This window comes from Chiloscyllium punctatum, chromosome 33 (genome assembly GCF_047496795.1).
Source record: "Chiloscyllium punctatum isolate Juve2018m chromosome 33, sChiPun1.3, whole genome shotgun sequence".
Taxonomy (NCBI): domain Eukaryota; kingdom Metazoa; phylum Chordata; class Chondrichthyes; order Orectolobiformes; family Hemiscylliidae; genus Chiloscyllium; species Chiloscyllium punctatum.
Window position 1 is genome coordinate 42,316,707 of NC_092771.1, and position 13,194 is coordinate 42,329,900.

A 13,194-nucleotide genomic window follows, 5' to 3' on the forward strand; every position below is an offset into this window, starting at 1 on the left:
AGCTAAAACTGACAACCGGAAGTGACGGGGCAAATCACTTTAAGTGCTGAGGAAACATCACAGAAGCGCTTCACAGGAGGCGCCCAAGCACTGAGAAAGCCCCTCGACAGGGGACGAAATGTCTGCAACACAAATTCACAGCTCAGCGAACAGAACCACAACAACGAGCACCCGAGCTACAAATCTTCTCACAAATTTTGAAATTGCAACATTTCACATTTAACAGAAAGAAGCTCCATCTGCCATTCCTCAGGCCACTGGCCCAGTAGATCAAGATTAGATTACCTATAGTGTGGAAACAGGCCCTTCTGCCCAACAAGTCCACACCGACCCTCCGAAGATAACCCAACCTAACCCATTTCCCTCTGATTAATGCTCCTAACTTATGGGCAATTTGGCATGGGCAATTCATCTGACATGCACATCTTTGGATTGTGGGAGGAAACCAGAGCACCCAGAGGAAAGCCAGGCAGACACGGGGAGAATGTGCGAACTCCACACAGAAAGTTGCCCGAGATTGGCATCGAACCTGCGATCCTGCTGCATTGAGGCAACAATACGAATCACTGAGCCACTGATCTTTTCCGGAAGCTTATTCACTACCCACTATAACAAATAATTTGGGTGGTTTCATCGTCAAACTTACGTTCCAAGGTTCCTACATTCCCATCCAAATCATTTACAAAAACAATGAAAAGAAGCATCCTGCTCTCTCCCAGAGAATCTCTCCCAGGGAATCTCTCCCAGCACCTTATGCCTCCGACTGTTAAGACATTGCTGTATCTAATTGCCTCGCTCTCCCAAATGTTGGGGCTTGCTAAGCTCCACTTGGACAATGTGTGCTGATTGCCCTTCATCTATCTTCTTGGTCACCTATGTAAACTATTTTTGAGACCAGTTCTCCCACACAAAAAGCCATGTTGACTATCTCTAATCAGTCCTTGTTTTTCCCAATGCATGTAAATCCTGTCTCCCAGAAGCTCCTATACACATTTAGCCAAAACTGACGTCAGAGTCACTGGTCTGTATTTCCTGGCAGCCTTTTTAAAAATAATGTTGCCACATTAGATGCCTTCAAATACTCACCGTGGCTGTAAATGATACAAATAAAAAAGATTGAAAGGACTGCAGATTCTGTAAATCAGTAAGAAAGACAGAAGGTTATGGGAAAGTTCAACAGGTCTGGCAACATCTGTGCAGAGAAGTCGGAATTAACGAGCCAGTAACCCTTCACCAGAACTCTAAGGAATGATACAAACATCACAGCCCGTGCTAGCACAGTTCCTTCCCCAGCTTCCTGCAGTGATTCCGGGGTACATTTGCCCTGGGTTTTTAACCTGTGGTTATGCATTTTAAGACCGTCAGCTCTTCCGCTACTGTAATGTGGTCTCATTTCAAAGATCACTTATTTTTATTTCTCTGACTTTCCTCTCTTCCGCATTTTCCTCTAGAGTAAATACCGACGTGAAGTTTTTGTGTGGGACCTCACCCTTCGAGCAGAAACAGGCTATAAGGCTGCAGAGTGGGAGAGGTCGAGTCCTGATGTAGAGTGTGAACCCAGCATGGCCAGACACTTATGGACCCTCTTGTTGAACAATGAACTGATTTTCTGTGTTTTTCCACTACTGCAGGAAATGCTGTAATGTTTGACACTTAATTTTATTTTCTTTATTTTTCTGATTTCTACCAAGATTTTGTATCTTGGAGGTGGGGGGGGGGGTGGAGGGGTGCGGGTGGGAGGGAGGGGGAAGGACGGGAAGCATTGTATCTAAGATTGTGTCACATGTGGCGACTTGTAAACTTTTCTCTGTCCTCACGTGAGTACATGTGACAATAGACCTAATAAACCTCATTCATCTCCTCTCCTGTGGAGCCAAACATTAGATGGCTGATTGATTTTTATGGGGCCCTAATGTCTCTCCAGTTTCTCTTTTGTCGAATCTCTTTCAAATCTCCTTAACCTCATCAGCCAAAGCTACCTCATGCACCTGTTTTGCCCTCCTGATTTCCCTGGTCAGTGTTCTCCTACACTCCATATGCGCAAGGGATACCTTTGATAGCACTTGCCTGTACCTGACGTATGCCTTCTTTTTTCCTTGTCCAAAGCCTCAATATCCCCTGACATGTCCTGTGCCCTACTCCTGTTCGCATTTCCGTTCACACTGATGGTGAACATGTAATTCCTGAAGTCTCACTATCTCACTTTTGAATGACTCCCACTTCCCTGAAATCCTTTCACCTTCAACAGCTTCCCCCAATCATCTTTTGAAAGTTTTTGTCCAATTCCTTCACAATTACTCTTGCACAAATTGTAACATAAACTTGTGGAGGAGGTATATCCTTTTTCGGGACTATTATCAAACTAATAGAATTATGTTCACCAGTCCAAAATGCCGTCATTCTCACATGAAAGTCCCTTGCCCTTCGTTATTTCCCAGGTGGAAATAAAGGTGAGGCCATGTTCGGATCAGCCACGGAATGTCATGGCACGCATGATTGGCTGAATATCTCCATGTGTCTGCGCGAATATGGTGTGTGTATGTGTGTTTGCCCGCGCGCATGCTTCAGCTTCTTTGAGCATTTGGGTTTCTGTTCTTTGGGAGTAAATCCAGTGAAATGGTAATCAAAATGTTTCCCCTCACTCTATCACTGCCTGTCTCTCCCTCTTGTGTTTAAAGTAAAGTAATAAAATTCTCTCCGGACGCTCCATTTCACTGCACAAGGAGCAGGTTTGTTTGGAAGGACCGTCAAAGACAGTGACTCTCTCACATTTGAATTGAATTGGTTTCATCGTTACGTAATGATTGCAGCGGAAGGTTTGCAATGACTTCACTTACGCGCCATCATAGGTACAAGAAATCTCGGTATAGATTCTTAAGTATTTGGTACAAACTTGAAATAATAATAAAGGAAAGTCCAGCAGAAGAATAAAATGAAAGAAAGAACTGACTCGAATTACAACCCAGTCTGTGCCAGCAACAAGTATCCAGACAGCACTGGGCCCAGTCTCCAGACCTGACCAGGCCGAGTCTCGAGACTGCACCAGGCCCAGTATCCAGACTGCAACATGTCTAGTCTCCAGGCTGCACCGGGCCGACACTCATAGAACATAGAAAGTTACAGCGGAGTAAAGGCCCGTCGGCACTCAATGCCACCGAATGGTGAAAATAATCTGATTCACATTTAACCTACACTGTTCCATTGTTATTCATATGTCTATCCGTGGCCCATTTAAATGCGCTTAATGTCGGCGACTCTATTACTGTTTCAGGCAGGTCATTCCTAGCCCGTATTGCACTCTGATTAAAGAAACTACACCTAATATCAATCCTATGTCTATCACCCTTCAATTTACAGCTATGCCTCCTTGTGTTTGCCTTCACCTTCTGAGGATAAAAGCCTCTCACTGTCCATTCTATCCAACCTTATGATTATCTTGTACATCTCGGTGAAGTCACCTTCTTCTCTCCAACGGATACAGTGTAAGTCCTCATTCACCCTTTCCTCGTAAGACCTTCTTTCCATGACAGGCAACATTCTCGTAAATCTCATCTGGAACCTGCCCAAAGCTTTCACATCGTTCATATAATGCACTGACCAGAACTACAGGCAATAATCCAGGAGCGGCCTTACCAGCGTCTTGCTCAGTTGATCCTTGCCCTGTTGGCTCCGAAACTCAGTCCCCCTACAAATAAACGCCAACACACAATATGCTTTCTTAACGACCCTATAAACCTGAGTGGCAACTTTCAGGTATGTATGCACCCGGACAATGAGATCTCTCTGTTCATCTACAATGCCAAGACTTTTACCATTAGCTCAATGATCTGCATTATTGTCATTTCTTCCGAATTGAACTACCTCAAACTTTCCTGCATTAAACTCTAATTGGCAGTTCTCAGTCTCGGGCTGCATCTTATGTATTCATCAGAACGATCCACAACTTTGCCTCCCCTCGTGTCGCCCGCAAATTTACTAACCCATCCATCTTCGCCCACATCCAGATCATTTATAAAAATGACAAGCCGTAGTGGTCCTAAAACAGGTCCTTGTAGCACATCACTGGTAACTCACATCCCGGATGAGTATTTTCCACGAACCACCACCCTCTGTCTTCTTTCAGATGGCCGCTATCTGATCTAAACCGCTGAATCACCTTGAATCCTAAAACTCCGTATTTTGTACAATACCCTATCGTGTGGAATCTTATCAAATATTTTACTGAAGTCCTTGTACACCACATCAAACACTTTACCTTCACCCACCTGTTTTCTCACCTTATCGAAGAACCCAATAAGGTTGGTGAGGCACGGCCTACGTTTCACAAAACTACGTTGACTATCTCTAATCAAATTATTCCTTTTGAGATGATTAGAAATCTTATCTCTCACAACTTTTTCCCACATCTTACTCACAACTGATATAAGGCGCACTGCCCTTTAGTTACCAGGGTTGTCCCGATAACCCTTCTTCAGCAAGTGAAAAACTTTTGCTATCCTCCAGTCTTCTGGCACTACTCCTGTCGACAATGATGACATATATTTTGAAGTCAAAGACTCTGTAACGCCTCCCTGGCTTTCCAGAGAACCAGAGAATAAATCCAGCTGGCCCAGGGTTAATACATATATTCAGATCTTCCAAAATTGCGAAACCCACCCCTTTGTCAACATCATTCCCATCTAATCTTGTAGCCTGTATCTCCGTATTCTGAATGGCATTGCCATTTTCCAATGAGAATACTGACGAAAAGTAATAACGAAGTGCTTCCCCATGTCCTCAGATTCAACTAACACTTCCCACTACTATCTTCCATTGGACCAAATATCACTAGTGACATTATACAATATCTAGTCTCGAGACTGTAGGTCACACCAGGCTCAGTCTCCAGACCGCACCATGCCCAGTCTCAAGGCCATACGGGGCCCAGGCTCCAGACAATACCAGGGCCAGTGTCCAAAGCACACGGGCCAAGTGACAAGGCCGCAGCAGACCCAGTCTCTGGGACACACTGGGCCAGACTGCAGAACATTCCGGGACCAGTCTCCAAACTGCATCGGGCCTATTGTACATGCAACACCGGGCCAAGTCGCCTGGCCACACTTGGCCCAGTCTCCAGACTGCACGGGGCCCAGTCTGCAGACTGCACCAGAAACAGTCTCCAGACTGTCCGGGGCCCAGTATCCAAACCGCACTTGGACATGTCTCCAGGCAGAACCTTTCTTTAAACCTTGAAGCCTTGATTCCCCTCCCAATCCTCTGATCTGAGACTCACTTCCTCCTTTCCCAAAAGAGTCACGTTAAATATATAATAGTTTGGCAATAAAATACTCTCCAGAAAATAGAATAAATAAGAAAGAATCAAAGTGTCGGCGGAGCATAGCTGTTCAAACTGGAACATTCTGAACCCTGCCGCCAGCTTTACGACATTCCACGCTGGTTCCTTCTTCAAAGAATACCTTTGAAGATTCAGAGCAGTTTTCTGCGATTCCTTCAACGTTGTCCTTGAGGTAATAACAGAAAAAGATAGTCATGCCCTTTGCATGTCCATCTGCTGTCATTGGGGTTGTTTCATGACTTTACAATCGATTCTCACTGTACTTTTGAAGAGTATTTCCAAATAAACATTCAAAGTTGTAGAAAGCGAACTAAAATTAAACTCAAATTGTCCTAAATTACTTCACTCAGGGTGTCCTCGATGCAATTTAACAGCTGTGGTCTGCATACTTCCCTGTGTTGGACAGATATCGAGTCCACGTTTGCAGGTAAATGCACTGCTATGGTCTGCATAGATTTTGGTGAGAATGTGATAGACAGGTGAAGGTGGGGTAGAAGGTGATAGGTCAGGGAGGGGAGCGGACCAGAAAAAATGAAATATGAAGGAAAGTTCAAGGATGAGGTGCCAAGTTGGAGGCTTCGGATTGTGATAACGTAGGGGGAGAGGAAATGCGGAAAATAATGAAATCTACATTGACCCTGTTCAGTTGCAATGTCCCACGGCGGAATATGAGGCATCTTCCTCAAGGTTCCGGCTGGTTATTGTTTGTAGATGAAGAAGCCAGGTCCTGCATGTCGTTGACGGAGTGGGAGGCGGAGTTGAAGTGCTCAACATGGGGCGATGGTGGCGATTGCTGCGGGTGTCCCAGAGATGCAGTCTGAAATGATATGCAAGATGGCGTCCAATATCCCCGATGTAGAGGAGACCAAATTGGGAGTAAAGGATACTTTAGGTGACATTGGCGGAGGTACAGATAAATTTCTGTCGGATGCGAAAGGATCCTTTGTGACCGTAGATGGATATGAGGTAGGAGGTATGGGCGCATATTTTGCAGGTCTTGCGATGGCCAGGGAAAGTGTTGGGAGTGGGATAAGGGCTGGTGGAGGGCGTCAATCTGACGAGGAAGTTGCGAAGGGAATGGCCTCTGATCGGGGTAAGGAGGGAACTATATTCCAAGTTGTGAGGTCTGTTTGTCGGTGGCATAAATGGCAAAGGATGATTCGATGTATGCAGAAGTTGGTGGGGTGGAAGGTGAAGGGGTTCTATATTTGTTGCATTGGGATCAGTGGGGTTGGATGTCACTGGTTCGGGATGTGGATGAGATGCGCTGGACGGCATCATCAAACATGTGTGAAGGTAACTTGTAGTCTGTGAAGAAGGAGGCTAACTGGGTTTTTTCTGCGGTGTAATTGGTCCTCCGAGAAGCAGGTGGGACGGAGATAGAGCAATTGTGAATAAGGAATCGCGTTTGTACAAGAGGCAGGGTAGAAGGAGGTGTAGTATCTACTTAGGTCAGTGCGCTTGTAGGAAATGTCCATTGTTAATTGGTCGCCAGAAATGGAGATGACGAGGTCTCGGAAGGGATTAGGTGCCCAAAATGGTCCAGTTGAAATTGAGGTTGGTTAGAATATATTTGTGAAGGTGATGAGCTGTTCAATGTCCTCGTGTGAGCACGAGATAACTCCAATACAGTCACCAATGCAGTGGAGGAAAGTATGGGGAATGGTGCCAAAGTAGCTGCGGAAGATTTCCCGAATATTCTGTACCCAATATTTTATAACGGACATTCCCCGAACATTCTATCCTGGACATTATTTTTAAATGGCCGGACGTCAATGAATTGCTGAAATGGTCAGATGCCGAGGGAACGGATCCCGTTCCAGGGAAAAAGAGACTGCTCCGAAGTCCCTCAGGCAGTGAAAGTGTTGAGTACGTTTTTCCTGCGTTTACATTCCTTTACGACACAGGATCGACCACAACTTAGACAAAAAAAAACAGAAATTTCGAAACTCCGTTTGTCTTCAAGAAATCCTTCAGAACAGCAACTTTTTCACCCTCCATATTAGGGTCTGGAAAGAAGTGACCTGTGCCTGCTCTCGAGTGATCGAGTGTGTGGGAATGTTTCAGGAACCATCTGTTCTTATGGACGTTTCTCTGTGTGTTTGGGGAGGGAGGGTTTCTTGTGGCTTGTGACATTTTGTCAGTAATTCAAAATTTCCCATTTGTTATTGCAGCTCCAATTATTTCAGTAATAATTCCCTGTGTACAGTGACACATTTGATAATCTCACTGGGTTCTCAGTCAGACTAGGAGAATTGCATCCAGGCTGATGAATAATCTGCTTGTTATCCTTCCTCACAGTTAACGCACTGACAATCTCCGTCCTGCGTGAGAAAGATTGTGGATTGTCTCCATGTGTGAGACGTTACCTGGTGGCCATGGCAGCGGCAGATCTACTGATCATTACCTTTGAACTGATACTGAGAAGGATTCCCTTTGTTTATGCAGAGTTGTTTAATTTTTTCACGTCCGTCCCCGTGTGTAATATCCACGCCGTCCTGGTTTATGTATCCATTGACTGTTCTGTCTGGTTCACCGTCGCTTTCACCTTTGATCGGTTTGTGGCCATTTGTTGCCAGAAGCTGAAAAGTAAATATTGCAGTGAGAAAACGGCGGCTGTGGTTCTGGGAGCAGTGACTGTGCTGAGCTGTTTAAAGAACATTTCCTGGTATTTTATGCTCAAAACTCAGTATCTGATGATAAACCGCTACTGGATTTATGAAGCAAAAGATGGTGTTCAATCCTCCTATGTCTGGCTCACAGTCCAGTCCATCCAATACACTGTAACACCGGCTCTCCCCTTTCTCCTTATTCTGCTGCTCAATGGTCTCACCGCCACACACATTATCGTGACAAGCAGAGCCCGCAGGAGACTCCAGCTGCCACCAATGGGGAAGCTCAGTCCGACCCAGAAATGAGAAATCGAATTAAATCTATCATTTTACTGTTTTTGATCTCAGTTAATTTCATCGTACTGTGGTCAATATTTATGCTGTGTTCTATGTGGGTCCGGTTTCAGGGCATTGGGAATACCGCTGTATATCTCCATCCTTATCTGCTGGAATTGGGCTTCATGCTGCAGCTCCTCAGTTGCTGCACAAACACCGCGATTTATGCCATGACACAGAGTAAGTTCAGACAGCTTCTGAAGAATGCACTGAAATATCCATTTACCTAAATTCATCACTCAATCCAATTCAGTCGTTAATCAGTCCATCCAGAATTTCCTCATATCAGTGCAGAGTTTCAGAGATGGAGCAGTCTGTCTCTATGTTAACAAACTGAGGGTAGCTCTTGCCTGTACAACATTACCCCACAGTGGGGTGACGGGGACACATGAGAATGTTTCTCACAACTTAGGGGCCAATGAGCAACAGCAACATCCCACTGACTGTACTCCATCACTTCAATTTGAAAACAACAAATAATTTTCATTAAAAAGTGCCAAGCAGCAGAGTGAATGTTATTGTTGTTTGGTTTTGCTTTAAAGAAGCTGGGATGGAGAGAGACAGACTCAGCCCCAAGTTCTGCTCCACAGGAAGGGGAGGGAATGGGCCTGAATTCAGCAGGTGCGTTTAAGTCACTCTGTCCTTGCTTTCACCTCTGCATCCCCCTACTCTGGCCTGGACGTCTGCACAATTCATCTCTCTGCCTTTTTCCCTCTCCATCCATATCTCCCTCCCATGCTCACACTGTTCCTCTGTGTCTCTCACTCCATCTTCCATTTACAATCTATTTCACTTTACCTCCATTCCCCACTCTCCTGAGCTCTCTGCGTTCTGCACTCGTTATCTCCCAAACTCCCACTCTCCAATTCTCTTTTCCTCGAATCCTCTCTTTACATTCCGTTGCTGGGGGGAAAGGAAGAGAGGTGTGGATATTCAGGCCGATGCTGGGGCAGGAAAGATGAATGAGGCGTGACAGGCTGTTGCTCACTTAATACCTGGAGCTTGGGACAAACGTCTTTGCTTGGTGAATGTGAGAGCGTTAGTCGTAAGAAGGAGGTAATAATGGGGGAGGCACAATCGGCTGTGGCATGGGCAAAAGGGTGGGTATTGGAGAATAGGCTGCTTCACAGGAGGAAAAAAGTTGGAACCCATTGTTGATGCTCACTGATCTGAGTGGGAATGTGATCAACCACAGTTCGAGAGAATGAACGAGAGATGGGTACATGACCAATGCTTAGGGTAGGGAGTGTGCGGGTGAGAGAGCGTAAAGGAGAGGGAGAATCCAGGTGGATGAGCGTGACGGTGTGGACTGTGCAGTAGCGTAAGTGTGAGGGTGCTGGAGTGTACAAGGAGTGAACATGACGGTAGGAGACTGTGCGGGGAGATTGAGTGGGACCGTGGTGTAGTGTGCGGGAGACTGAGTGCGATGGTGGTGAAGTATTCTGGGGAGTGAACATGAGAGTGTGGGCATTTCTGGGGGAGAGAGCGTGATGAGGTATGAGTGTATGGGGAGGGAGAGTGATGGCCGGGTAGTGTGTGGGGAAGTGAGTTTGACGATAATGGTGCATGATAGTGGGGAAATGTGCATACAAGTGAGGGCTATGGTGTTGATGTGGGAAGGGTAGAGCATGTCATAGTGGAGTAGAGTGTAGGGGAAGTAAATGTGATGATGAGGGAGAGTGTGGGGGAGTGAGTGTGATGGTGGGGAGTGTGCAGCATGGTAGGCGTTATGGTGATGAAGTGTACGCGAATTGAGCATTAGTTGGGGGACTGTCGGGGGGAGTAAGCATGGTAATGTGGGCATGTGGGAGGAGAGAGAGCGTAACGTTGAGGGGTGAGGGTGGGGGAGGCAGTACTTTGGTCGGTGAGTGCGGGGGGTGAGCGTGACGGTGACAGAGCTTCTGGGGGAGTCAGCTTGACAGTGGGAGAGTGTGCAGGAGTGTGAACATTATGGTTTGGGCATGTGCAGGGAAGAGAGGGTGACAGTGAAGAAGAGTGTAGAGGGAGTGAGTGTGATGGTGAGGGAGCGTGCAGTGAAGTGACAATGATGGTGCAGTAGTATGCAGGGGAGTGAGTGTGACGATGATGGAGTGTCTGGGGAATGAGTGTGATGGAAGCAAGTTTGCTGGGGAGATGGTATGACAGTGGGAGAGAGCTGAGGAATAAGTGTGTCAGCGGGGTTGCGCGTGGAAGAGTGAGCAGGACAGTGGGAAGGAGTGCAGGGGAATGTGTGTGACGGTAGGACAGTGTGCGGGGTATGAGCATTACGTTGTGGCGGTGTGTAGGGAAGTGAGCATTCGATGTGGGCGTGTGCTTGGTCGTCAGTGTGATTTTAGGAGCGTGTGCAGGGGAGTAAATGTGACCATGGCGAATTGTGTAGGGGACTGTATGTGACTGTGGAGAGCATTCAGGGGAGTGCTCATGATGGTGGAAAGTGTGTGAGTGGTGAGGGTGATGGTGGGTATATGTGTGGGCAGTAGGCTTGTCGGTGGGACAGTGTGTTGTGGAGTGAGCATGACAATGGGGGAGTGTATGGGGGTGTGAAAATGATGGTGGAGGGATTTGGGGCTGTGAGTTAGATGGTGGGCAAACATGTGGAGAATAATTGCAATGGTAGTGGACTGTGTGAGGGCGTGAGTTTTACAGTGTGGGAGCTTGCAGGAGAGTAAGCACGACGATGTGGGTGTGGGAGTGAAAGTGACGTTGGCATATTTGTGCATATGAGTGAGCCTGTCCATGGGGGAGAGTGTAGCAGAGTAAGTGTGACAGTGGGGGAGTGTATGGGTGCATGCATGAAATTGGCAGAGCGTGCGAGGGAATGAGCGGAAATTTGGGGCAATGTGTGAGAGAGTGAGTGTGATGGTCGGGGAGTGTGCAGGTGAGTGAGTATGATAGTGGGTGCGTGTGCAGAGGAGTGAGAGTGAAGGTGGAGAAGTGTGTGGGAGGAGAACATTACAGTGAGGGAGAGGAAAGAGGAATGAGCGTGATGGTTTTGGGAATGTGCAGTGAAGAGACAGTGATGGTGGGGGAGAGTACGTGAGAGTGAGTGTACAGTGCGGGAGTGTGTCGGAGTGAGTGTGAAAGTGGGGACGTGTGCAAGGCATTGAAGGTGATTGTGGGTGATTGTGAGCGTGACAGTGGGCAAATATGTGGGGTGGTGAATGAGAGTGTGCAGTAATATTGGAGTGAGTGCAATGTTGGAGTGATTGCGGGAGTGTAGTTGACCATGGGACAGAGCGCAGGGAGTGAGCATGATGATATTGGAGTATGCAGGGGAGTGAGTGTGAAGTTGATGGAGACTCCTGCTGAGTGAGTACGACATTGTGGGAATGTGAGGCAGTGAGCGTGACCATGGGGAAGTGTATCGGGGAGTAAGCATGACAGTGGAGGGTTGTGCGGGGGAGTAGTGTGACGGTGGGAGTAAGCATGATAGCGGCAGTGTGTAAGGAGACGTGAGCGTGATGGTGGCATGTGCACGGTGGAATGAAAGTAACACTGGGGCAGTGTGCGGGGAGTATGAAAATAACAGTGAGAGAGCGTGCAAGGATGTGAGCATGACATTTTGGTGTATGTTGGGGGAGTGAGATGGACTGTGGGGGAGTGTGTGGTGAAGTGAGCAGGACGGTTGGACATGAAGTGCGGGAGTGAGCTGAACAGAAGTGGACAGTGCGGGTGACTGAGTGTGATGTTGGATGAGCGTGCGGGGAAGTGTGCATGATGGTGGGGAGCGTGCAGACAAGAATGTATGAGGGTGGATGAGTGTGTGCAAGAGTCAGTGGGATGATGCGTGAGTTTGTAGTGGTTTGAGTGCAACGTTGGAGGAGTATGCCCGGGAATGGATGCAAAGCAAGTGGTGCGTGGGGGGAGGGAGTGTGATGGTAGGCGAGTGCGTGGGGGCGTTTGTGTAATGGCGCAAATGTGGATAGGGGAGTGACTGTAATGGTGGGTGAGTGTGGTGTTAATGGAGTGTGACATTGAGGCAGTGTGTGGGAGAGTGAACTTCATTGTGTGGGAGTGTGTGGGAGAGTGAGCGTGAGGGTGGGAGAGTGTGCACGGTTCAGGAGTGTGGGGGCAAATGAAAATGACATTGCGTGAGACTGCAGGGGAGTGAGTGTGAAGGTGGGGGATTTTGTGCGAGAATGAGCACGTTGCTGTGGGTGTGTGTGGGACAGTGAGCATGATGTCAGGGGTGTGTTTGTGTGGGTGCAATGGGAGGGTCGTGTGGGCAAGTGAGCGCTACGGTGGGGTTGTGAGAGTGTGAGGGTGAGGAAGAGTGTGGTGGAATGAGCATGACTGTGGGTCAGTGTGCAGGGTAGTAAGTGTGACAGTGTGGAGACTGCGGGTGAGTGAGTTTGATAGTGGGTGAGCGTGCAGTGCAGTGAGTGTGATGTGGATGAGATTGTGGGGAAGTTAGCTTGATGTTGATGTTGGGGCAAATGAGGCAGTTCCCTGGGTGTGTGCAGCAGAGCGATGGTGATGGAGGCGGACTGTGTAATGGAGTGAGCATTGTGTTGGGGAGTGTGCGGTGAAGTGAGAGTGATGGTAGACGAATGTGCACAAATATAACCATAACGCTGGAGGTGTGTGCAGGGAAGTGACCATGACGATGGGGGAGTGTACAGGGAGTAATTGTGATGGGTGGGGATAGTGTGCCAGAAAGAGTATGATGGCGGGACACCACTTGCATGAGTGACAGAAAAGGCTGGGGAGCAAACAGAGAAGTGATCTTGATGGTGAGGAATTGTACAGGTGAGTGATTACGACTCTGTGTGCATGTACAGGAGAGTGAGTGTTTTGGTGGAGTAGTGTCCAGGGGAATGAGTAAGAATGTAGGAGAGCGTGTAAGGGGATGACTTTGGTGCTAAGCAAGTATGCAGGAGAGCGAGGGTGAGGTTGTGGAAGTGTGCGGGT